This window comes from Lathyrus oleraceus, chromosome 5, assembly GCF_024323335.1.
Source record: "Lathyrus oleraceus cultivar Zhongwan6 chromosome 5, CAAS_Psat_ZW6_1.0, whole genome shotgun sequence".
Lineage (NCBI taxonomy): Eukaryota > Viridiplantae > Streptophyta > Magnoliopsida > Fabales > Fabaceae > Lathyrus > Lathyrus oleraceus.
In genome coordinates this window covers 159,611-184,340 of record NC_066583.1, presented here as the reverse complement: position 1 = coordinate 184,340, position 24,730 = coordinate 159,611, and the positions used below count along the sequence as shown (strand labels likewise).

Here is a 24,730-nt window from a genome sequence, read left to right as displayed (position 1 = left end):
CTACATTGGTTATGGTGGATTTCTAACAAAAACTACTAATTTACATGCAATATTAAAATTAGTATACAAGCCTAAAATTACCAAAGTACGCCTCGTTCTCTCACATTCACACTTTCTTATTTGAACTGCAGACAAAAAAGTGAAAAATATTAAAGAAGAATTTTAAACAAAAGTTAAAGATCAATGCGACCAATTTATCTAATAAAATGTGCATGTTCTATGTTTTGTTGGCAAAATAAAACCAAGTAATTGAAATAATAAAGCCTAAAAGCCATCAACCTTGCTCTATAAATTGTCAATGTTTTGCCATAACATAACACTAACTTTTTCAAAAATATTTGAATTTACTCAATAGTGATGTCAAACTTAAACAATCATTCAGAGTCATTCTGAGATCAAACAACACTTCAAATTTTGCATGAAAAATTAAATAAACCCTCGTAAAAGAAATTGTTTTCATGTACCTGTGATGGAATGAGTAAGAGTAAGAGAGTAAATCAAACAACTTGAATAAACGTGAGTTGAAATTTGAAATGCAAACATAGCTCGTTTGGTCACCACCGTCTCTTTTTTTTTTCTTCTGCAATTGAAATGGAGAAGATGAACACTGATCGACGGTGGTGGTTAAAGGGATAAAGAGACATAAATGATAGGTCTGATTAGCATCCATCTGCCTAAATAAATACTCCCTCCATTCCTTTTTAAATGTCATTTTTTAGAAAGAAATTTGTTTATTTTTAAATGTCATTTCAAAGTTCAATATAGTATTGTCAAAATTATCCTTAATCATTTATTATATATAGAGAAAAAATTTAAATAAATTACTAAAAAGTTAAGGATATTATAGAAAAAAAATATAATCATTATTAAAAAGTAACAATAATCATTAGTTATCTTGATATATATAAAAAAACTACACTTAAAAAGGAACGGAATATGTATTTTTCTTCCGAGTGCTTTATGTAGGAGCAGGCCTGTTGCCCTAGGAGCTCAAATCAATCCATAGCCAACTCAGTTAAGGAAAGGATCACGATTGCATGACTTTAGCGGCAGAAAGTCATGCTTGACTTTGGGCAAATTCTGTCTGTATGATCAATTGAATGAACCAAAGCACCCCACGTGTCTTTTTTAATAGAAAAGTTAAAAAATCTGAAAATCTCTACGGTTCCGTTACTGCCCTTCCTCTTTTCATTAGCGTCGTTTCGATCAGGGCCGGTTCTTTTCCTGTGCAAGTTGTGCAGTAGTAGCACATGACCTCACTTTTTGTGGGGCCTCAAATTAACTATTATTAGTGAATATAAAAAAATTAATAAATAAAAATATTTTTGTATCACATATAATAAATAAAATATTAAATGCTGAAAAATAAGATATTTGGAAACCAAACGTTTTTTTCTCCTTTCTCACACGTTCTCACTTCTCTCTCCTCTCAAACATTATTCTCTTCTCTCTTTCTCTGTTAGAGCTGTTTGAAACCAGAAAAAAATCTTATTTTTCCTTTTCAATCCTCTCTTTTATCAGGTTAGTTTATTCAATTAGTTACTTTCCATTTATTTTTATTGTGATTATTTGATTTTGAAGGTAGAAAAAAATAGTAATTTTAGATTTATTTTAAATTTTATGGTGAAATCCTATTTTAGTTCCTGTATCAATATTGATTTTAGATTTTAGATTTTAGATTTTAGGGTGGAAATGAGGGTAACTTTTGTTCTTTATAAAATTATAATATATAAATAAATAAAATTTTAGGGTGAAATGAGATACTAGTATACTGTATATACTACTCAGTAGTATCAAAATTCAAAACAAGAATACTGTTGGTGTTGGTGACGATTTTTATACCTACTTTTTCTCATAAGACCAAATTGCGATTTGGAATCTTTCAAAACAAAATTAGTATGTATTAATATTGATATTTTTTATGATTAATTTATAATTTATTTAATTAAATGTAATTTATTTTCTTACTATTAATTTATAATTTGCTTTTAATTTATAATTATTAATTTTTTATGGTACTATATTAGAGAAGAACACAACATAATAAAATATAATTGAATATTAATTAAAGTCTTTTCTCCATGATTTAATTATTAATATTCTTTGATGATTAATTTATAACTTCTTTTATTTAATGTAATTGATTTTTTTTGTTATTGATGTAGGAACACAATTTCACAACAGGATAATTAGTAGATCATCGACGAACACAAAAGACATTGTGAGAAATTTCAAGTTTTTCTTATTTTGTCTCCTAAGATGCCTCCTAAGAGTAGAAAATTTGAATGTGGAAATGATAAACGTAAGAAAAAGAAAAAAAATGAAGAGTTAATTCAATCTCAAGTAGGAGCTCTTGATAAATTTTTAATCAAAGAACCACAAGTTTCAAATGAAAGTCGTTATGTTGATAATATTGATAGTTTGCCTATTGAAAATGATAATCTTGATAGTGTGCCTATTGAAAATGATAATCTTGATAGTGTGCCCATTGAAAATGATAATCTTGATAGTATGCCCACTGAAAATGATAATCTTAATAGTGTGCCCATTGAAAATGATAATCTTGATAGTGTGCCAATTGTTGATGAAGTTAATAATGATGATGATGCCGATGATGATGATGATGATGATGATAATGTTGATTATGATATATTTGATCCAAGAAATTAGGATCGTCTTCAACCTAAACTGATTGATTTATTAGTTGTGAAAGGTCCTAAAAGAGATAATTCTATTGTGAAGGGTCCTAGAGATAGTTTGAATAGACGTTTTACGGCTAATTTGTATACTAGAGCTTTAGCAAATGGAGAGGTGTGTGATAGAGATTGGCTTGTTTATTCGAAAGAGCTTGATAGAGTATTTTGTTTTTGTTGTAAAGTTTTTAAAAATGGGATTGTTAGGGGACAATTAGCAAATGAGGATTATAGTGATTGGGTACATGTTGGTGAAAGAATTAAAGAGCACGAGTTAGGCATGGAACATGTTAAAAATATGACTACTTGGTATGAGTATCACAAAAGGCTGCAAAAATTTCAAACTATTGATAAAACAACTCAAAGATTAATTGAGAAAGAAAAGGATCACTGAAAAATGTTTTAAAAAGAGTTATTTCAATAGTGAAATTTCTTGCTAAGCATAATTTAGCCTTTTGTGGTTCTAAGGAGAAATTGTACGAAGATAGCAATGGAAACTTTTTGGGTTTGATTGAAATGTTAGCTGAATTTGACCCAATCATCCAAGAACATGTTAGACGTGTTACAACTCAAAAAGTTCATATTCATTATCTTGGGCATAACATACAAAATGAGTTGATTTGATTGCTTGGTTCTGCAATTAAAATTGAAATCATTAGAAAAATCAAACAGGCAAAGTATTTTTCAGTGATACTTGATTGTACTCCTGATGTTAGTCACCAAGAGCAGATGTCTTTGATAATAAGATATGTGGATATTTCTTCAGCTTCTGTTAGTATTGAGGAATCATTTTTAGGATTTTTGAATGTGAATGATACAAGTGTTCAGGGGCTTTTTGATGTTTTACAAAATGAATTGAAAGAACTTGGTCTCGATCTATTTGACGTGAGAGGGCAAGGTTATGATAATGGGTCCAATATGAAAGGAAAACACCAAGGTGTGCAAAAGAGATTTTTAGACATAAATCCGAGAGCCTTTTATACTACTTGTGGTTGTCATAGTCTTAATTTGACATTGTGTGATATGGCTAACTCTTGTATTAAAGCTATGAATTTTTTTGGAGTTGTTCAACGCATTTATACAATTTTTGCCAATTCTACTAAGAGATGGAAAATTTTGAAAGATAATGTAAAAGGGTTGACTCCAAAATCATTGTCATCCACTCGTTGGGAGAGTCGTGTAGAAAGTGTCAAAGCTATAAGAACTCAAATGTTAGAATTTACAGAAGCTTTACTTGAAGTGTCAGAAAATGATCTTGATCCTAAAATACAAAATGAAGCTAAATCCTTAGCAACAAATGAGCTTGGTGATTTTGAGTTTTTAATGGCTATAATTATTTGGTTTGAAATATTATCTGCAATTAATTCTGTTAGCAAGCTTTTACAGGAAAAGGATATGCTTATTGATGTTGCTATGCAAAAAATTAAGGAGTTAATTTCGTATTTTGAGGGATATAGAGAAACATGTTTTTATAAGTTATTCATTAACGCTAAGGAAATTGCGGTGGAATTGAATATTGCCCCAATATTTCCTCAAAGGCGTATAATTAAAAGAAAAAGGCAATTTGATGAGAATTTGAATATCCTATCAGTCGAACTATCAGAAGAAGAATCATTCAGGGTTAATTATTTACTTTACCTTGTTGATCAAGCTGTTGTTTCTCTTAATAAGAGGTTTGAGCAATACCAAGAGTATGAAAGTATTTTTGGTTTCTTGTTTACTTCTCACAAGTTACAATCATTAGATGATGCAACTTTGAAGTCTTGTTGTACTAACTTTGAGCAGGCATTGAGACATAATGAGCAATCTGATATTGATGGGAATGAATTTTTTGCAGAGTTGAAGTTACTAAGAGAAATGTTGCCTGAAGGAACCATAAGACCTACTGATATATTATTATTATTTTTAAAAGGCTTGGATTGTTTTCCTAATACAGTTATTGCATATAGAATCTTATTGACTATTCCTGTGACAGTTGCTTCAGCAGAAAGAAGTTTTTCAAAATTGAAATTGTTAAAGACTTACTTGCGGTCTACCATGTCACCAGAAAGGCTTAATGGATTGGTATTAATAGCTATTGAAAATGATATTTTGGAGACAATAAAATATGAAGACTTAGTTGACTATTTTGCTTCAAAAAATGTTCGTAGGAAGACTCTTTTTATGTAGTTAGATAATTTAAGTTGTAAGAAATGGTGTTAGTAGTTTAAACAATACCTTTGAACTTTTTGATACTTCATTTGATTAATATATAATTTTATCTTTTGTTTTTCATTTTTAATCATTAAAATTATATATATATATATATATATATATATATATATATATATATATATATATATATATATATATATATATATATATATATATATATATATATATATATATATATATATATATATATATATATATGCTCATTTTTAAAATTAGAACCGGACCTCTGAATTGATTGGGTCGGCCCTGGTTTCGATGATGCCCAATAACTCATAACTCTTTTCTCTATAAAAGAAATCACATACCTCTCTTCTCTTCAAGTCTCTAAATATTCGAGTTTTTCCAATATCATGACATCAAAAATAACATGCAAGAGTGAAAGCAACAACACAAGGGAAGTTTCCATTGAATCACTTCCAAGAGAGAGATTATGTGAAGTGGTTGGAATCGTAGCCTCTCAATCTGTTGTTAACCTTCACAACTTGAAAATGTGTTCCAAAGATTTTGTTGAACCCACGAAAGAAAAACATGCGCTACAAAAAGTTTATTTCGACAATTTTTCAAGGATCCAATGGCATCCTTATGAGACATAATATGAACTTTTGAAAAGCTGTGAGGAATGTGGAAACACTGAAAGTTTGTTTAGCGAAGGGTTACGTCCCTACTTTTACAATCCAAATGAAGATGATGGTGGTGGTGGTCTTCAAAGATTAATGACTGTTGCTCAAAGTGGTCACAAAGCAGCAAATGTGTATGGTATGATAACGTTGTCTTCAGAAAATGATGATTCAAGAAAAGAAGGAATTGAACATTTGCGTCCTGTCCTCTAAGGTTGAATTCAGAAGACTTGATTGTAGGGGATCATGAGGAGCAAGAACCAAGTACCAAGGATTCTTATTTTTAATACATATTTTAAAAACAAATATTTTTATTTTATAGACAAAACGACAATCTAATCATTTAGAGTTTTAAAAAATTATTAAAGACTTGTTTTTAAACATCTAGAACTTAATTATAATTAATAGATGTAGGTAGTCTGAGTCGAAAAATACCCACTATTTAAATATAATTAATAGGTGTTTTGGATTGTCTTGTAAAACACTAATGACTTAATTATAATTAGTAGGTATTGGGATTCTGGTGAAAGAACATCCACTGTGTAAATATACTCCCTCCATTTCTTTATAAATATTATTAAAATTTATTTATTTTTAAGTGTTATTTCAAAATTTAAATAAAGATAATAATATTGTAGAGAAAAATATAATTATTATTTAAAAAATAACAATAATTATTAATTATCTTTTACGTGTAAAAAGTCAAAAACACTATCGTTAAAATGGAATGGATGGAGTAATCAATAGGTGGTGTGGATAGTTGTTTCTAAAACATCCTCAACTTAACTTTAATTTAATAAGTGGATGTTATTTTTTTTAATTAAAATAAAATAAAATAAGAATTGTTTTTAAAATTTAAAAAACATTTATAAAATAAAATTTGCAGTGATTCCAAGTTTTTTTACATATACTCAGAGTCTGTAGTTTCTTCCTCATCATCGAGAAAAAAAATCCATTTTTTTTTAAGATTCAGAAGATTCCAATTTCATTTTCCATCTGTTATTTAAGAATTCATTTTTCCCTCATAAATTTATAAAATAAATACTAAACTCACAACCTTTTAAGTTCATTCTTAAATAAATTTTATCCAACTTTAGTTCGTATTTTAAAAACTGTAGGAACATAATTATAATTAGTGAATGTTGGTTGTCTGGTCACGAAACACCCACTATTTACACATATTTAATAGGTATTCTGGATACTCTTTTGTAAAACATTCCGGATTTAACTTTTAATCCGTGGGTATTCGTTGTCTAGTTTGAACACTCCCACTATTTATACATAATTAATTAATGTCCTGAATACTCATTTTTAAACTTAATTATAGTTAGTGGATGTAAGTGGTCTAAGTCAGAGGTCATTTTTAAACACACGCGACTTAATTATAGTTAGTGGAGGTAAGTAGTCTAAGTCAAAGGTCATTTTTAAACACACGCGACTTAATTATAGTTAGTGGGTGTAAATAGTCTTAGACAGAGGACATACACTCTTTAAACATAATTAATAGGTATTTTGGATAGTCGTTTGTAAAACACCCCGAACTTAACTATAATTAGTGGGTGTTGGTAGTCTCAGAATCGTTTTTGTTAAAATAGACAGTAATGAAATCACTATTTTAGCAAATGATGTGGAAAGGGGGTAGTGACATTGATCTCAAAGAAGCATAACAAACTCTTAAGGCTAAACGCAAGAGATAAACAATATATGAGATCATTATTTTAACAAATGATGCAGAAAGGGGTAGTGACATTGATCTACCAAAAACACAACAAACTCTTAAAATAACCGAAGTTAATTTGAATAAGGCTAAAGACAAGAGACAAACAATATAGGAGATCACTATTTTAGCAAATGATGCAGAAAGGCATAGTGTCATTGATTCACAATAAACATAAAAAAAAACTCTTAAAATAGCTGAAACTAACTTGAATAAGGTTAAAGACAAAGAAACAAACAATTGAGGCAAATCTAGCTTTCCGACGAGCTAGGATACGAGTAGAGGCTACCAATATGTTCTCGTAATAAATTAGTGCAACCAAATAATTACAAATTGAAAAACAAAATAGATAGAAAATTACAATAAATAAAGGGTGAGGAGAAATAGGTGTTTTGGATACTTGTTTGTAAAATATCCAGGATTTAATTTTAATTAATGGGTGTTCGTTGTCTGGTCAGAGAACATTCACTATTTAACATAATTAATAGGTGTTCGGGATACTTATTTTTAAACACCCAGAACTTAATTATAATTAGTGGGTGTAGGTAGTCTAGATCAGAGGATACCCAATATTTAAACATGATTAATAGTTGTTTTGGATAACCGTTTGTAAAACACCCAATATTTAACTTTAATTAGTGGATGTTGGTTGTCTGGTCAAATAATACCCATTATTTACACATAATTAATAGGTGTTATGGATATTCGATTGTAAAACACAATAGTTAATAGATGATACCGATACTCGTTTTTAAACACCTAAAACTTAACTTTAATTAATGGGTGTTCATAATTAATAGGTGTCTGGATACTCGTTTTTAAACATTCAGGACTTAATTAGTGGGTGTAGGTAGTCTGATTCAGAGGACACCCATTATTTAAACATAATTAATAAGTGTCTTGGATACTCATTTGTAAAATACCCACTGTGTGTAAATAGTGGGTGTTCTCTGACTAGACTACCAACACCCACTAATTAAAGTTAAGTTTTAGGTGTTTTACAAACGAGTATCTAGAACACTTATTAATTATGTGTAAATATTGGATTGTCTCAGACCAGACAAAGAACACTCGCTAATTAAAGTTAAGTCCTAGGTGTTTTACAAAACGATTATCCGAACACCTATTGATTATATTTAAATAATGGGTGTCCTTTTACCAAACTACCAATACCCACTAATTAAAGTTAAGTCTCGGGTGTTTTACAAACGAGTATCCAAAACACCTATTAATTATGTGTAAATAGTGAGTTAAATTTTTTGATCCAGTTGACAAAAGAATAAAAATAAAAGGATTCAAGATGAATGAAAAATGCTCAAAAAATTAAACTGAATGCACTAAAATGATCAGCGCAAAATAAACTTCTCGGAAACATACATGTTTTGATCAATTTTTGAAATACAAAATGATCGATTAAAAGACTTAGGCTGATCAAAATGTGATCGGAAAAGGAGTCGAAAAATAAAATGAGCACATCAGGTTAAACTACGCAAATCATAGTGTCGCGACTGGAGAATTAAAGAGTCGCCATCATCCTTTATTCGTTCCTAAAGAACAAGGAAATAATGATAAAACCTAAAGATATTGGGTGAGACATTAGGATTCGGGAGTCGGTTAAATAAGGGGAAGGTGTTAGGCACCCCTTACTTCTATTGTACTCAATGAGATCCTCCTATACTTCTAGGGTTTCTACGTTTTCTATGGGATGTTTGCTCATATTGTTTATCAATTTGTTAATTACTTATTTATAAGGGATTGAGTTATTATTAAGGAAAAATACTTGATTAAAAAGCATGACAAAGAAAAAGTTTTTGTGTTATTGTACTCGCTAGAGTGTTACAACTCTATGTCTATGTACCTTTAAATGTAATGAAGGATCAGAGCATCATAGTTTATCTAGATAATGTTTATGTGTATGCTATTTTTAGCTTTTTTTTGAAAAGGGTCTCAATGCATCGGGGACAGAGAAAAATTGTTTGAAAAAATGTCTCAATACACAAGGGTATAGAACATGATGTTTTAGTGGGTTTAAATTGATTTTAAATTGAGTATGTTAATCGATAAGATGTGATATCAACCAGTATATTAAAAAAATATAATTAATTTGATTTAAAAAATAGGATAAATTATATATATATATATATATATATATATATATATATATATATATATATATATATATATATATATATATATATATATATATATATATATTATATATATATATATATATATATATATATATATGTATATATAATTATATATACATATATATATAAATTATATATACATATATATATATATATATATATATATATATAATTTATATATATATATATATATATATATATATATATATATATATATATATATATATATATATTTAATTGATATATACTGACAGTGTAAAGATTTTTTACACCGTCAGTTAATCTCAACCACTAATTAATTAAAATGTTTGACTTTTATTTTAAACATTAAAAAAGTAATACAGACGGATGATTGTGATGCATTGATAGTGTAAAACTTTTTACACTGATATTGGATAACAATTAATCTCTCTCTCTCTCTCTTTATATATATATATATATATATATATATATATATATATATATATATATATATATATATATATATATATATATATATATATATATATATATATATATATATATATATATATATTTATTTATTTATTTATTTATTTATTTGAATAAGACATAAAAAAAGAAAAAGAAAGTTATCAATTAATTTTTTATTTAAGACTTAATTATTTACCTTAACTAATTAATTTTTAATTATCCTAATAAAATTATAGTTCCTAATTATCCTAATAATCCTTAAATTATCCTATCATTTTCCTAATTAGTCATAAAATATAAAATATTGATTTTTATATTAATAGTAATTAACGAACAAATTAAATAAAGAAAACCCTAACAACATTAAATTAATTAACTAGACTAAGTTAATTGTAATGAAAACCCTTGGGTTCTCTTTCATTTTATCTTTGTGGCTTATATATACACCGACGTATGAAATAAACGCTTTAGCTCAGAGTGTTTGTTCTATGTTCAGAAAATCGTTTGGTCTTCCAAAGTTACGTTCGTTTCTCTATTCTTGGAATGAACATTGTTTTTTTAATGTTATAATCAAGGTTCGTTTTATGGATTCTGAATTTGACTTGAAATTTTGTGTAGATTTCTTCGCTCTCGCTGTTCTGGTTGGGGATTGGGACCTTGACGACAGAACTATTTGGTAATTTCATATTCTTGTTCTAATTAAGATTAATTTATATCTATCGTGTTTTAACCTTATTAATCTTATTAAGGTTCTTGTTTTAAATTTTGTTTTTTTTTTACTTTTTCTTGCACTATAGGTCTCAGTGTGTTCTTGGATCCAATTGAATTGAATATTTCTTTGAACTTTTATTGGTAAGTGGATTCTATTACACTGTTGACTGGTTTTATTTAATTTTCTTGTCTTTTACTCATAATTGGAATAAACTGTTGAATAATTTAACTTTTTTTTTCTTGTCCTTGCAATGTATGTTCACTAATTCTAAATATATGTTCTTCTGGTGTGCTTTTATTCTAAAAAATTGAATTGAATATTTCTTTGAACTTTTATTGGTAAGTAGACTCTGTTACACTGTTGACTGGTTTAATTTAATTTTCTTATCTTTTACTCATAATTAGAATAAACTATTGAATAATTTAACTTTTTTTTCTTGTCCTTGCAATGTATGTTCACTAATTCTAAATATTACGTTCTTATGGTGTGTTTTTATTCTAAAAAATTGAACTGAATATTTCTTGAACTTTTATTGGTAAGTCAATTCTGTTACACTGTTGACTACGGTTGAATAATTTAACTTTTTTTCTTGTCCTTTTTTATTCTTCTAAATGATTTTATATCACATGATTTTTTGTTGGAATTTCGAATCTGATTAATGCAATGGTTTTAGGTAGTGTTTTCATTGATAGTTAATATCTGTGATTTTGATTCTAATTAGCTCATTATAATTTTTTCTAGATTAAGCAATGAATTACAGGGATTATGGTCCACGAGTGTGTGTTCCTCGCAGACGCGGACGTGGTATTCCTCAAGGAATTGGAGGTCGCAACGGAGGACGAGGTCGTGGCCAATCCAATCAAGGCATGGGAATCGGAATTGGATTTGATGGATTTTATCCGATTCAACTACCCCCTTTCCCCCTCCAAATAATGAGCCTAATCATCCCATTAATATAATGTTGTGTTATCAGTGGTATATCCACAAGCTGCAGAAGCTGCAGTGTTTTATAGAGATTATTTTGGTGCTCAAATAATAGCAACTCAAGACATGGTATCTCAGATGGGCTTCATGATTGGAGGGCCTATGTTACATTCGGCTCTACTTGAAATCCAGGGAATGAACCTGATCATACAAGATTTCGCTCCACTTGCAGGGTAAGAATTGATTTTTATTTATTAATTTTTCAATTTTTTATATCTTTTATTTATTATTTCTGTTTACAGGTATGGAGGGGGTATGCCCCTCAACCTCCTAGTCTCTCTACCGGACCGTTTCATTCGGCAGCAAAACTTTAAACCTTCGGAGTTTTCTAACTCTAGCATCTTCTCCCTCTTTCCATCTCTGCAAAAAAAAATCAAACAACACCACAATTTCAATTTCAATACTATATTTTTTCTTGAAACTAAGCAAATCACCAAACAAAAATATATTAAATATCTAAAAAAAAATTGATTTCAAAATGAAATATATCAATATCATCCTATAATAAAGAAGAATTAGTGGGTGTTCATTGTCCGGTCAAAACATACTCATTATCTACACAAATAGGTGTTCTGTATATTTTGTAAATATCTAAGATTTAATTATAATTAGTGAATGTTGGTTGTCTGGTCACGAAACACCCACGATTTACACATATTTAATAGGTATTCTGGATACTCTTTCGTAAAACATCTCGGATTTAACTTTAATCCGTGGGTATTCGTTGTCTAGTCTGAACACTCCCACTATTTATACATAATTAATTAATGTCCTGAATACTCATTTTTAAACTTAATTATAGTTAGTGGATGTAAGTAGTCTAACTCAGAGGTCATTTTTAAACACACGCGACTTAATTATAGTTAGTGGGTGTAAATAGTCTTAGACAGAGGACATCCACTATTTAAACATAATTAATAGGTATTTTGGATACTCGTTTGTAAAACACCCCGAACTTAACTATAATTAGTGGGTGTTGGTAGTCTCGTTAGAGAATCGTTTTGTTAAAATAGACAGTAATGAAATCACTATTTTAGCGAATGATGTGGAAAGGGGGTAGTGACATTGATCTCAAAGAAGCATAACAAACTCTTAAGGCTAAACGCAAGAGATAAACAATATATGAGATCATTATTTTAACAAATGATGCAGAAAGGGGTAGTGACATTGATCTACCAAAAACACAACAAACTCTTAAAATAACCGAAGTTAATTTGAATAAGGCTAAAGACAGGAGAAAAACAATATAGGAGATCGCTATTTTAGCAAATGATGCAGAAAGGCATAGCGTCATTGATTCATAATAAACATAAAAAAAAACTCTTAAAATAGCTGAAACTAACTTGAATAAGGTTAAAGACAAACAAACAAACAATTGAGGCAAATCTAGCTTTCCGACGAGCTAGGATACGAGTAGAGGCTACCAATATGATCTCGTAATAAATTAGTGCAACCAAATAATTAAAAATTGAAAAACAAAATAGATAGAAAATTACAATAAATAAAGGGTGAGGAGAAATAGGTGTTTTGGATACTTGTTTGTAAAATATCCAGGATTTAATTTTAATTAATGGGTGTTCGTTGTCTGGTCAGAGAACATTCACTATTTAACATAATTAATAGGTGTTCGGGATACTCATTTTTAAACACACAGAACTTAATTATAATTAGTGGGTGTAGGTAGTCTAGATCAGAGGATACACACTATTTAAACATGATTAATAGGTGTTTTGGATAACTGTTTGTAAAACACCCAATATTTAACTTTAATTAGTGGATGTTGGTTGTCTGGTCAAATAATACCCATTATTTACACATAATTAATAGGTGTTATAGATATTCGATTGTAAAATACAATAGTTAATAGATGATACGGATACTCGTTTTTAAACACCTAAAACTTAACTTTAATTAATGGGTGTTCATAATTAATAGGTGTTATGGATACTCGTTTTTAAACATCCACGACTTAATTAGTGGGTGTAGGTAGTCTGATTCAGAGGACACCCATTATTTAAACATAATTAATAAGTGTCTTGGATACTCGTTTGTAAAATACCCATTGTGTGTAAATAGTGGGTGTTCTCTGACCAGACTACCAACACCCACTATTTAAAGTTAAGTTTTAGGTGTTTTACAAACGAGTATCTAGAACACTTATTAATTATGTGTAAATATTGGATGTGCTCAGACCAGACAAAGAACACTCGCTAATTAAAGTTAAGTCCTAGGTGTTTTACAAAACGATTATCCGAACACCTATTGATTATATTTAAATAATGGGTGTCCTTTGACCAAACTACCAACACCCACTAATTAAAGTTAAGTCTCGGGTGTTTTACAAACGAGTATCCAAAACACCTATTAATTATGTGTAAATAGTGAGTTAAATTTTTTGATCCAGTTGACAAAAGAATAAAAATAAAAGGATTCAAGATGAATGAAAAATGCTCGAAAAATTAAACTGAATGCACTAAAATGATCAGCGCAAAATAAACTTCTCAGATACATACATGTTTTGATCAATTTTTGAAATAAAAAATGATCGATTAAAAGACTTAGGCTGATCAAAATGTGATCGGAAAAGGAGTCGAAAAATAAAATCAGCACGTCAGGTTAAACTACGCAAATCGTAGTGTCGCGACTGGAGAATTACAGAGTCGCCATCATCCTTTATTCGTTCCTAAAGAACAAGGAAATAATGATAAAACCTAAAGATATTGGGTGAGACATTAGGGTTCAAGAGTCGGTTAAATAAGGGGAAGGTGTTAGACACCCCTTACTTCTATTGTACTCAATGGGATCCTCCTATACTTCTAGGGTTTCTATGTTTTCTATGGGATGTTTGCTCATATTGTTTATCAATTTATTAATTACTTATTTATAAGGGATTGAGTTATTATTAAGGAAAAAAAATTGATTAAAAACAATGACAAAGAAAAAGTTTTTTTGTTATTGTACTCGCTAGAGTGTTACAACTTTATGTCTATGTACTTTTAAATGTGTTGAAGGGTCAGAGAATCGTAGTTTATCTAGATAATGTTTATGTGTATGCTATTTTTAGCTCTTTTTGAAAAGGGTCTCAATGCATCGGGGACAAAGAAAAATTGTTTGAAAAAATGTCTCAACACACAAGGGTATAGAACATGATGTTTTAGTGGGTTTAAATTGATTTTAAATTGAGTATGTTAATCGATAAGATGTGATATCAACCAATATATTCAAAAAATAATCTAATAAATTTGATTTAAAAAATAGGATAAATTATATATATATATATATATATATATATATATATATATATATATATATATATATATATATATATATATATATATATATTTGAATAAGACATAAAAAAAGAAAAAGAAAGTTGTCAATTAATATTTTATTTTTTATTTTTTGTTTAAGACTTAATTATTTACCTTAACTAATTAATTTTTAATTATCCTAATAAAATTATAGTTCCTAATTATCCTAATAATCCTTAAATAATCCTATCATTTTCCTAATTAGTCATAAAATATAAAATATTGATTTTTATATTAATAGTAATTAACGAACAAATTAAATAAAGAAAACCCAAACAACATTAAATTAATTAACTAGACTAAGTTAATTGTAATGAAAACCCTTGGGTTCTCTTTCTTTTTATCTTTGTGGGCTTATATGAAATAAACGCTTTAGCTCAGAGTGTTTGTTCTATGTTCAGAAAATCGTTTGGTCTTCCAAAGTTACGTTCGTTTCTCTATTCTTGGAATGAACATTGTTTTTAATGTTATAATCAAGGTTCGTTTTATGGATTCTGAATTTGACTTGAAATTTTGTGTAGATTTCTTCGCTCTCGCTGTTCTGGTTGGGGATTGGGACCTTGACGACAGAACTATTTGGTAATTTCATATTCTTGTTCTAATTAAGATTAATTTATATCTATCATGTTTTAACCTTATTAATCTTATTAAGGTTCTTGTTTTAAATTTTGTTTTTTTTTTTTTACTTTTTCTTGCACTATAGGTCTCAGTGTGTTCTTGGATCCAATTGAATTGAATATTTCTTTGAACTTTTATTGGTAAGTGGATTCTGTTACACTATTGACTGGTTTTATTTAATTTTCTTGTCTTTTACTCATAATTAGAATAAACTGTTGAATAATTTAACTTTTTTTCTTGTCCTTGCAATGTATGTTCACTAATTCTAAATATATGTTCTTATGGTGTGCTTTTATTCTAAAAAATTGAACTGAATATTTCTTTGAACTTTTATTGGTAAGTAGATTCTGTTACACTGTTGACTAGTTTAATTTAATTTTCTTGTCTTTTACTCATAATTAGAATAAACTATTGAATAATTTAACTTTTTTTCTTGTCCTTGCAATGTAGGTTCACTAATTCTAAATATTATGTTCTTATGGTGTGTTTTTATTCTAAAAAATTGAACTGAATATTTCTTGAACTTTTATTGGTAAGTCAATTCTGTTACACTGTTGACTACTGTTGAATAATTTAACTTTCTTTCTTGTCCTTTTTTATTCTTCTAAATGATGTTATATCACATGATTTTTTGTTGGTATTTCAAATCTGATTAATGTAATGGTTTTAGGTAGTGTTTTCATTGATAGTTAATATCTGTGATTTTGACTCTAATTAGCTCGATATAATTTTTTCTAGATTAAGTAATGAATTACGGGGATTATGGTCCACGAGTGCGTGTTCCTCGCGGACGCGGACGCGGTATTCCTCAAGGAATTGGAGGTCGCAACGGAGGTCGAGGTCGTGGCCAATCCAATCAAGGCATGGGAATCGGAATTGGATTTGATGGATTTTATCCGATTCAACTACCCCCTTTCCCCCTCCAAATAATGAGCCTAATCATCCCATTAATATAATGTTGTGTTATCAGTGGTATATCCACAAGCTGCAGAAGCTGCAGTGTTTTATAGAGATTATTTTGATGCTCAAATAATAGCAACTCAAGACATGGTATCTCAGATGGGCTTCATGGTTGGAGGGCCTATGTTACATTCGGCTCTACTTGAAATCCAGGGAATGAACCTGATCATACAAGATTTCGGTCCACTTGAAGGGTAAGAATTGATTTTTATTTATTAATTTTTCAATTTTTTATATCTTTTATTTATTATTTCTGTTTACAGGTATGGAGGGGGTATGCCCCTCAACCTCCTAATCTCTGTACCGGACCGTTTCATTCGGCATCAAAACTTTAAACCTTCGGAGTTTTCTAACTCTAGCATCTTCTCCCTCTTTCCATCTCTGCAAAAAATATCCAACCGCATTAGGATACAACATCACCGATCTTAAAGGGATAAGTCCTTCTATTTGTATGCACCGCATCATGCTAGAAGAAGACTGTAAGACTTCTAGGGAACATCAGAGGAGACTAAACCCGATCATGAGTGAGGTAGTGAAGAAGGAAGTAACGAAGTTATTAGAGGCAGGTATCATATATCCTATATCCGATAGCAAATGGGTTAGTCCTGTACACGTAGTACCAAAGAAAGGAGGTATAACAGTGATCAAAAATGAAAAAGGAGAAACTATAACCAAACGAATTGAATCGGGATGGGGAATGTGCATTGACTACAGAAAGCTAAACAAAGCGACCCGAAAAGATCATTTTCCTTTACCATTCATAGACCAGATGTTAGAACGACTAGCCAAGCATTCTCATTTCTGCTATCTGGACGATTACTCAGGTTTCTTTCAAATACCGATCCATCCTGATGACCAAGAAAAGACAACGTTCACATGTCCTTTTGGTACCTTCGCTTATCGAAGAATGTCGTTTGGCTTGTGCAATGCTCCTGCAACTTTCCAAAGGTGCATGATGGCGATATTCGCCTATTTTCTCGAAAACATCATGGAAGTTTTTATGGATGACTTTTCCGTATGCAGGCAAAGTTTCGAAGAATGTCTTGAAAACCTAGAAAGAGTTCTGGAATGATGTGTAAAAGTAAACCTAGTACTTAATTGGGAAAAATGCCACTTTATGGTACAAGAAGGAATTGTTTTAGGACACATCATATCAAATAGAGGAATTGAAGTAGACAAAGCCAAAATAGAAGTAATCGAAAACCTTCAACCTCCGAAAACTGTGAGAGAAATACGAAGCTTCTTAGGACATGTCGGCTTTTACCGACGATTCATTAAAGATTTCTCTAAAATAACTAAACCTTTAACCGGATTATTAATGAAAGACGCTGAATTCATCTTCGACAATAAATGTTTAGAAGCATTTCAAACACTTAAACAAGCATTGATCTCCACGCCCATAATGCAGACCCCGGATTGGAATGAACCTTTCGAAATAATGTGTGACGCAAGTGACTACGCCGTAGGCGCTGTTTTAGGACAACGAAAGGATAAAAAACTTCATGTCATATATTATGCGAGTAGAACTCTAGATGAAGCGCAAATGAATTACGCCACGACCGAGAAAGAACTTTTAGCAGTAGTATTTGCACTAGATAAATTTCGTTCCTACTTGGTCGGAGCTAAAATAATCGTTTACACTAATCACGCTGCCATTAAGTACCTCTTAACAAAAAAGGACGCTAAACCTAGACTCCTAAGATGGATCTTGTTGCTACAAGAATTTAATTTGGAAATCAAAGGTAAAAAGGAACTGAAAACATAGTAGAAAATCACCTCTCTAGACTTGAAAACCTGGAACCGGAAAGAACATCGATCAACGATGATTTCTCGTACGATAAACTTATAGCTAATTTGGAAGAAAATAGAGCTGACGAACAGGTAGAGACCACCTTGGCTGTATGCGTTACACCATGGTACGCTGACTTTGTCAATTATTTAGCCGCCGGAGTGGTTCCACTTGATTTATCCTACCAACAAAAGAAACGATTCTTCCATGACATAAAACATTATTACTGGGACGACCCTTTACTTTTCAAAAGAGGCCCCAATGGTATTTTCCGTCGCTGTATACCTGAAGAAGAGGTAGAAAGTATAATCCAACATTGTCATTCCGCTCCTTATGGTGGACATGCAAGTACATCCAAAACCTGCTCTAAAATCCTACAAGCCGGTCTTTATTGGCCAAACATATGGAAGGATGTACATACCGCTGTCAAGAAATGTGATAGGTGTCAACGCACAGGAAACATATCTAGACGTGACGAAATGCCACAAAAAGGCATTTTGGAAGTAGAAATTTTCGATGTGTGGGGAATAGATTTCATGGGACCTTTTCCACCTTCTTTTGGTAACAAGTACATCTCGTAGCAGTTGACTACGTATCAAAATGGATTGAGGCTATAGCATCTCCAACAAACGACACACGAGTAGTAATTAAACTCTTTAAGAATATAATCTTTCCAAGATTTGGTGTCCCAAGAATAGTCGTCAGTGACGGTGGATCTCATTTCATATCTAAGATACTCGAAAAATTATTGTTTAAGTATGGTGTAAAACATCGAGTAGCAACACCTTACCATCCTCAAACTAGTGGACAAGTGGAAGTGTCTAATAGAGAAATTAAACAGATATTGGAAAAAACAGTCGCTACATCGAGGAAAGACTGGTCATCAAAATTACCCGAAGCTTTATGGGCATATCGAACCGCTTACAAAACTCCCATAGGAACAACCCCATTTAAGCTTATTTATGGTAAATCTTGCCACCTCCCAGTAGAGTTAGAACATAAGGCCTATTGGGCTATTAAAAATTTAAATTTAAACTATGGCCGCCGGTGAAAAGCGAATTCTAGATATAAACGAATTAGAGGAACTTAGGCAAGATGCATATGAAAATGCCAAAATTTACAAGGAAAGAACGAAAAAATGGCATGATAAACATATATCAAGGAAAACTTTCAAACAAGGCGATGTAGTCCTATTGTTTAACTCTAGACTTAAGTTCTTCCCAGGAAAACTACGCTCTAGGTGGTCTGGCCCTTTCCAAGTCACTAATGTCTTTCCTAGTGGGGCTGTAGAAATTAAAGGAAAATCTATTGAATCATTTATCGTAAACGGGAAGCGTCTAAAACATTATCATTATGTTGAAAACAATGAAGACTCGCAAGTCCTGCACTTAGACGTATTGTCCCCAAAATTAATAGATTAACATTTAATAGTTTTATGTCGAGCTTGCGACCTTAAACAAAGCGCTTCGTGGGAGACAACCCACAATTTTTTTATTTTTCTTTGATTATTCTTTTGATTTTATTCAGTTTTCATTGTTCATTTTCTTTATATTATTGAATTCTTCTTCTTCTCTTCTTTCGGCATCTGGCCAAATCCTGACTAAAATTCTTGTTTTTCTTTTCTTTAGTTAACACTAACCTGATGGGACATATTGATCGCATGGGTATCAAATTCCGAGGGAGAGCTCAGAGACAAAAATTTGAAGAACTTGCTGAGAGAGAGATGCACCCAAATTTTTATGCTGATGATTGTGCAATGACCGTTCTTGGGCTAAGAGATAGTGTCCTATATCTGCTGAGTCAAATAGGGTGGGAAACCACTCCTATTCTGAGACAATTTGTTACTTAACGGAGGCTAACTCTAGAATTCCTTAGCTCCCTGATTTATTTACCGAGCCATGGAAAAGGAATAAACCGAGGTTTCATTCAATTCAGGATGTTCAATATGGAGTATCAGTATAACATTAGAGAATTTACCAACCTCTTAGGGTTCCCTACTTCTTTTGACACATTCACCACGAGCCAAGAAGACCTCTTTGAATATTGAGAGCTTGAGCATTTCTGGGGAAGTTTGACGGGAAATGACGACCCTGAGGAACATGAGTTTCTTTCTGGAAACATACATAACCCAACTTTTCGTTATTTCCACAAGATCCTAGCACACACTCTTTTTGGGAAAAGATCAAACATTACCACAGTATCACGTGATGAACTTTTCATAATATTTTGTGCTTCCCAGAATCGTCCAGTGAATGGTGCCACTTATATGTTGGTGAGTTTTGACCTCCTTATTCAAGATGACCGTGCACCGATTCAAATAGGAGGATTGATAACTATGATTGCTAATGCTATTGGATTGCACCAACCCATGCTTGATTTGAACCCATTTTATGGTATTCAGCCTATGAATATACTTTTCCTTTTCAACACTATGTTTATAGGAAACCTTGGACCTGAAGAGTTTGAACTGTTAATTAACAACCAAGCTTTTTACCTATTCACCATGCCTAGCCCGATGACTAGTGTCCATAACCGAAATAGTTGGCTCTACAACCTGGATGGAATACCTTCTCCTGTTAGATCTGTTGAAACCATCCAAGATTATGAGATTCTTGACAGCCAGATTCCTAATGCTGAGTCTGATCCGCAGACACCAACTGGTTACCATGATGCTGCCTCTCCACCTCATCCTATCCCGTCCGCAGAATCGGCAGTACCTGATCTTAGACATCATATGCCTGGAACTGATTATAATACCGCTATTCAAGCCTTGATGTCCGAACAAGATGCCATTAGAGAAGAGTTAACTATGATGGGACATGAATTTATGGAATACATGAGTCGAATGACAAATCAATTTCACGAGTTGCTACACCATGTCAATTCCTTTGCTCCTCCGACGAGAGATTCTACAAGTGGCTAGAAGAATTGGAGTTAACTAGTTTTAGTTTTAGGAAATTTATAGTTTCGTTTGACAATATTTTTAATCTTAGGATTTATTTTTCGCATGCTTTATTTTATCTTCAATCGAATATTACATTATGTTTATTTTTATGAAGTTACTGGAATTATTGGTTAAATTAAATTTTATTTTGATTTATGCACTGTCTAAAATTACCAATGATGATTGTATGCTACTTACATGGCTTATTAGAGAAAAAATATATATTCTATGGTGTAGTAAAGTAGCATTCATGGCAATTTAAAATAATAATAATAATAATAATAAAACAAAACCTGTCACGAACGTTGTCACGACCGTTGCAAACTCAGAAGTGTGACGAGCGTCACACAGGCTGTCACGGTCGCCACGCACCCCATGACGCCCGTAACACATGCTGTCACGAGCGTGACAGCTTGTTTCCTCGTAAAATGTTGTTGACCGTTACGACATGACCGTTACTCCCTTCATCTCACCTCTTTACTCCCATTCATCTCACCTCTTTATCCCCATTCCACTCACCTTCATCCCCATTAATTTTTTCTCACCCACTCCTCTTCCCAATTTCAAAACTCTTCCTATAAATACCTTCTCTACATCTCTTCCTACACCACATCATTCCATTCTATACACAAAAAAAATATAGTTCATCCTCTTTTCCTTCTTTCTACCTACCAATCAAAATGGCGGAGAGCCAACATCAAGAAGCGCAATTTGGAAATATTATTTTCCGATCTGAAGATAGTAACTATCAACGGGAGCAATTCGTTCGGTTCCAGCAACGCGGTGTCATCTCTACCAGGTACCCAGATTTCAATTGCTTACAAGAATTAGGATTACTTCAAGGTGTGCAATGGCTATTAGATTATCCGATTTAACTTTTCTGTGCACACAAAATCACCCAACATACCCATCACTCACCTTGGAGTTTTTAAGCTCTTATTCATACACCACTCCAACCGGTGAGGACGAGTACTTAACCGGTGTCGCAAAATTCCGTATGTTCAACACTGAGTACGCATTATCTCAAGAACAGTTGAGTGCCATGCTACATTTTCCTGAAGGAGACCACGTCCACCCAAGAATCCCTCCAAACTCAGAATGGAACACGAACACATTCGACCTTTTTGGAAAAATATCCGGTGTGGAATCCACCAACTGGGATGCATTACTTGCCTCGCACATACACAACCCCACTACCCGTTATTTTATCCGTATTTTGCAAAACACCATCTTTGGAAGAGCCAACAACAGCAAAGTCAACGCGAAAGAATTATTCTTCCTACACTGCATCTTTTCAACAGATACAAAGGTAAACGCCGCCTCTTTCTTACTTCACCATATCCGTACCCTTTGTGCTCGAGGCAGTCAACCTTTTGTGATTGGAGGATTAATAACCACCATCGCACTCGGTTTAAATCTAGGGGACCGACTTCAGAATTTGCAATCTTTGCCACCCCTGTTTATGGATATCAGCTATTGTCGCTCCTGCCGCTTAATCAAAAATAGGGTAGGCGGGAAGTATTATCTTATGGTGAATAACCAAGAAGTCCCAAGTGTCGTTATGCCCAACATTGCGCTCACCGATGTTACTAACTCCAACAGATTCATCTACGATCTGAATGCTCCCGAACCTACCATGCCTACACAAGCAAACCCGCCCCCAGACGAGTTTGATGAAATGGAGCAAGGTGATCAAGGTGATCAAGGTCCTGCACAACATTCGGTCCCACATAATCCTTTCGATAATGTGCCTGGTCCATCCTCCCGACGTCGTCGAAGAAGAAGGCCTACAACAAATGATGACATCATGGATGCTATTGAACATCAAGCCCAACGGCTTGATGCCATGCATGCGCAGAATAACAAAGTAATGCAACTGATGCGCCAGATGCAACAACAACAACAAGAGAGAAATGCAATAACCGACCAGAGGTTCACTGACTTGCTTAACCGGTTTGATGACTTGGCAGTATGTGAACGATCACCGGGTCCAAGAACAAGAGGACGCAGGCAGAATTGAGTTTGGGTTCCATTTTATCCTTTTCTTTCAATTTTTGAAACATTGGGGACAATGTTTCATTTAAGTGTAGGGGGGAAAACTTTGTTTCATTTATGTTTATTTCCCTTTCAATATTTCCCTTTCAAGTATGATATTTCCCTTTCATTAATAAAAAAAAAAAATTTAAGTCAATTCCCTAGTGTGAAAATTTTTATTATCTATTCTCCTCAATTTTCTTGAGCCATAACAAAATTCAACACACTCAATAAGTATAAAGGTTGCTTATTTTATAAAACTTGAGTGAAATTAAGACAAAATTATTACCGCCCCAACACTCTAAAAACCTCAGCATGTTAGACCAGGCTAAGTACCTATTATACCAATTCCTTGAACTTTTAGTTCTATAGTAACCCCAAGTAGTTTATACGAGAAGTCGGCACCATCCTAATACCAAACTACGTGGAGAGCCGATGAATACAAGTGAATGATTCCCAAAACAACATATTAAAAATCAGGAAATGCACTAATTAAGTTAGGTGATCCTTACCCGATCATTTAATCCAAAGGTTGCGGACCCTACAAAAACATACTATGAACGATCCATTGTGAGTTGGTTCAGCGGTTTCTGGTGCTGAACTTGGTAGGGCGAACTACGGTCCGATCCCCCGGAATTTGCAATAGACTAAACAAAGAAGTTATCCAACTTATGTACCAGAACTTCTAACTAAAAGGGAATCAGAATCGCTAACCGGTTACTCCACTATGTGCGCAAAAAGATAAAGGGCTTAATGTGATTTCGCTTGAATGAAAACGGGTGAAATAAGAGTAAAAGAACTAGGTTGAGCTATAATAGCATGACTCGAACTGGTTTGCATAAGGTGAGGTTGTCTAGTGTTGTTACGGTAGTTTTTGATGTTAAGATTAAACTCAGGTTATTTCTAAACGAGATTTACTTGCAACCTAGTACGAATTGATGTGTGTTTGGAAATTTCATCTGGCTAATATTTTAAATCGATTTCTACATTGTTTCTTGCTTGAGGACAAGCAAAAATCTAAGTGTGGGGGAGTTTGATAACATGAAACTATATCATATTTTTAGACTTGATTTAATTAAATTATATCGTTATTTGATTCAATTTATTTTATATTATTCGATATTACTCGGTATTTTCTTATTATTTATTTCAGATATCATTATTTAAAGCACGTGTGAAAAAGAAAGAAAAGGGGTGCAAAAAGAAGATTTTCTAGGAAAAGCAGCAAGCTGAAGCACCAAAGCCCAGCCCACGTTTGGAACAAAGGAAATGGCTGTCACGACCGCCACACTCCCGTGCCGAGCGTCACGCCCCAAAACCTTGTGTTACGACCGTAACACATGGTGTGACGGACGTCACACATTTCATCCTATATTTTAGGCTTGAAGTGCGTAACAGAGTGGACAGTTTCCCCTAAATTACCTCCTGCACTCGTTGACGCTTTGGAACCCTACGGAAGATACTTTTGAGAAAACGGTTATTTTGAAGGGTGAATATAAATAGACCTCACAAAAAGTAAATGAACCTCTCTCCCTTCACCGTGCAATACTTTTTT

The 24,730-nt window shown here is 32.1% G+C and overlaps 1 pseudogene; it reads left to right on the top strand.

The window, feature by feature from the left end:
* The first annotated feature begins 2,259 nt into the window (after nucleotides 1-2,259).
* Nucleotides 2,260-15,561, top strand: LOC127086148 (uncharacterized; annotated as a pseudogene).
* The last annotated feature ends 9,169 nt before the right edge of the window (nucleotides 15,562-24,730 follow it).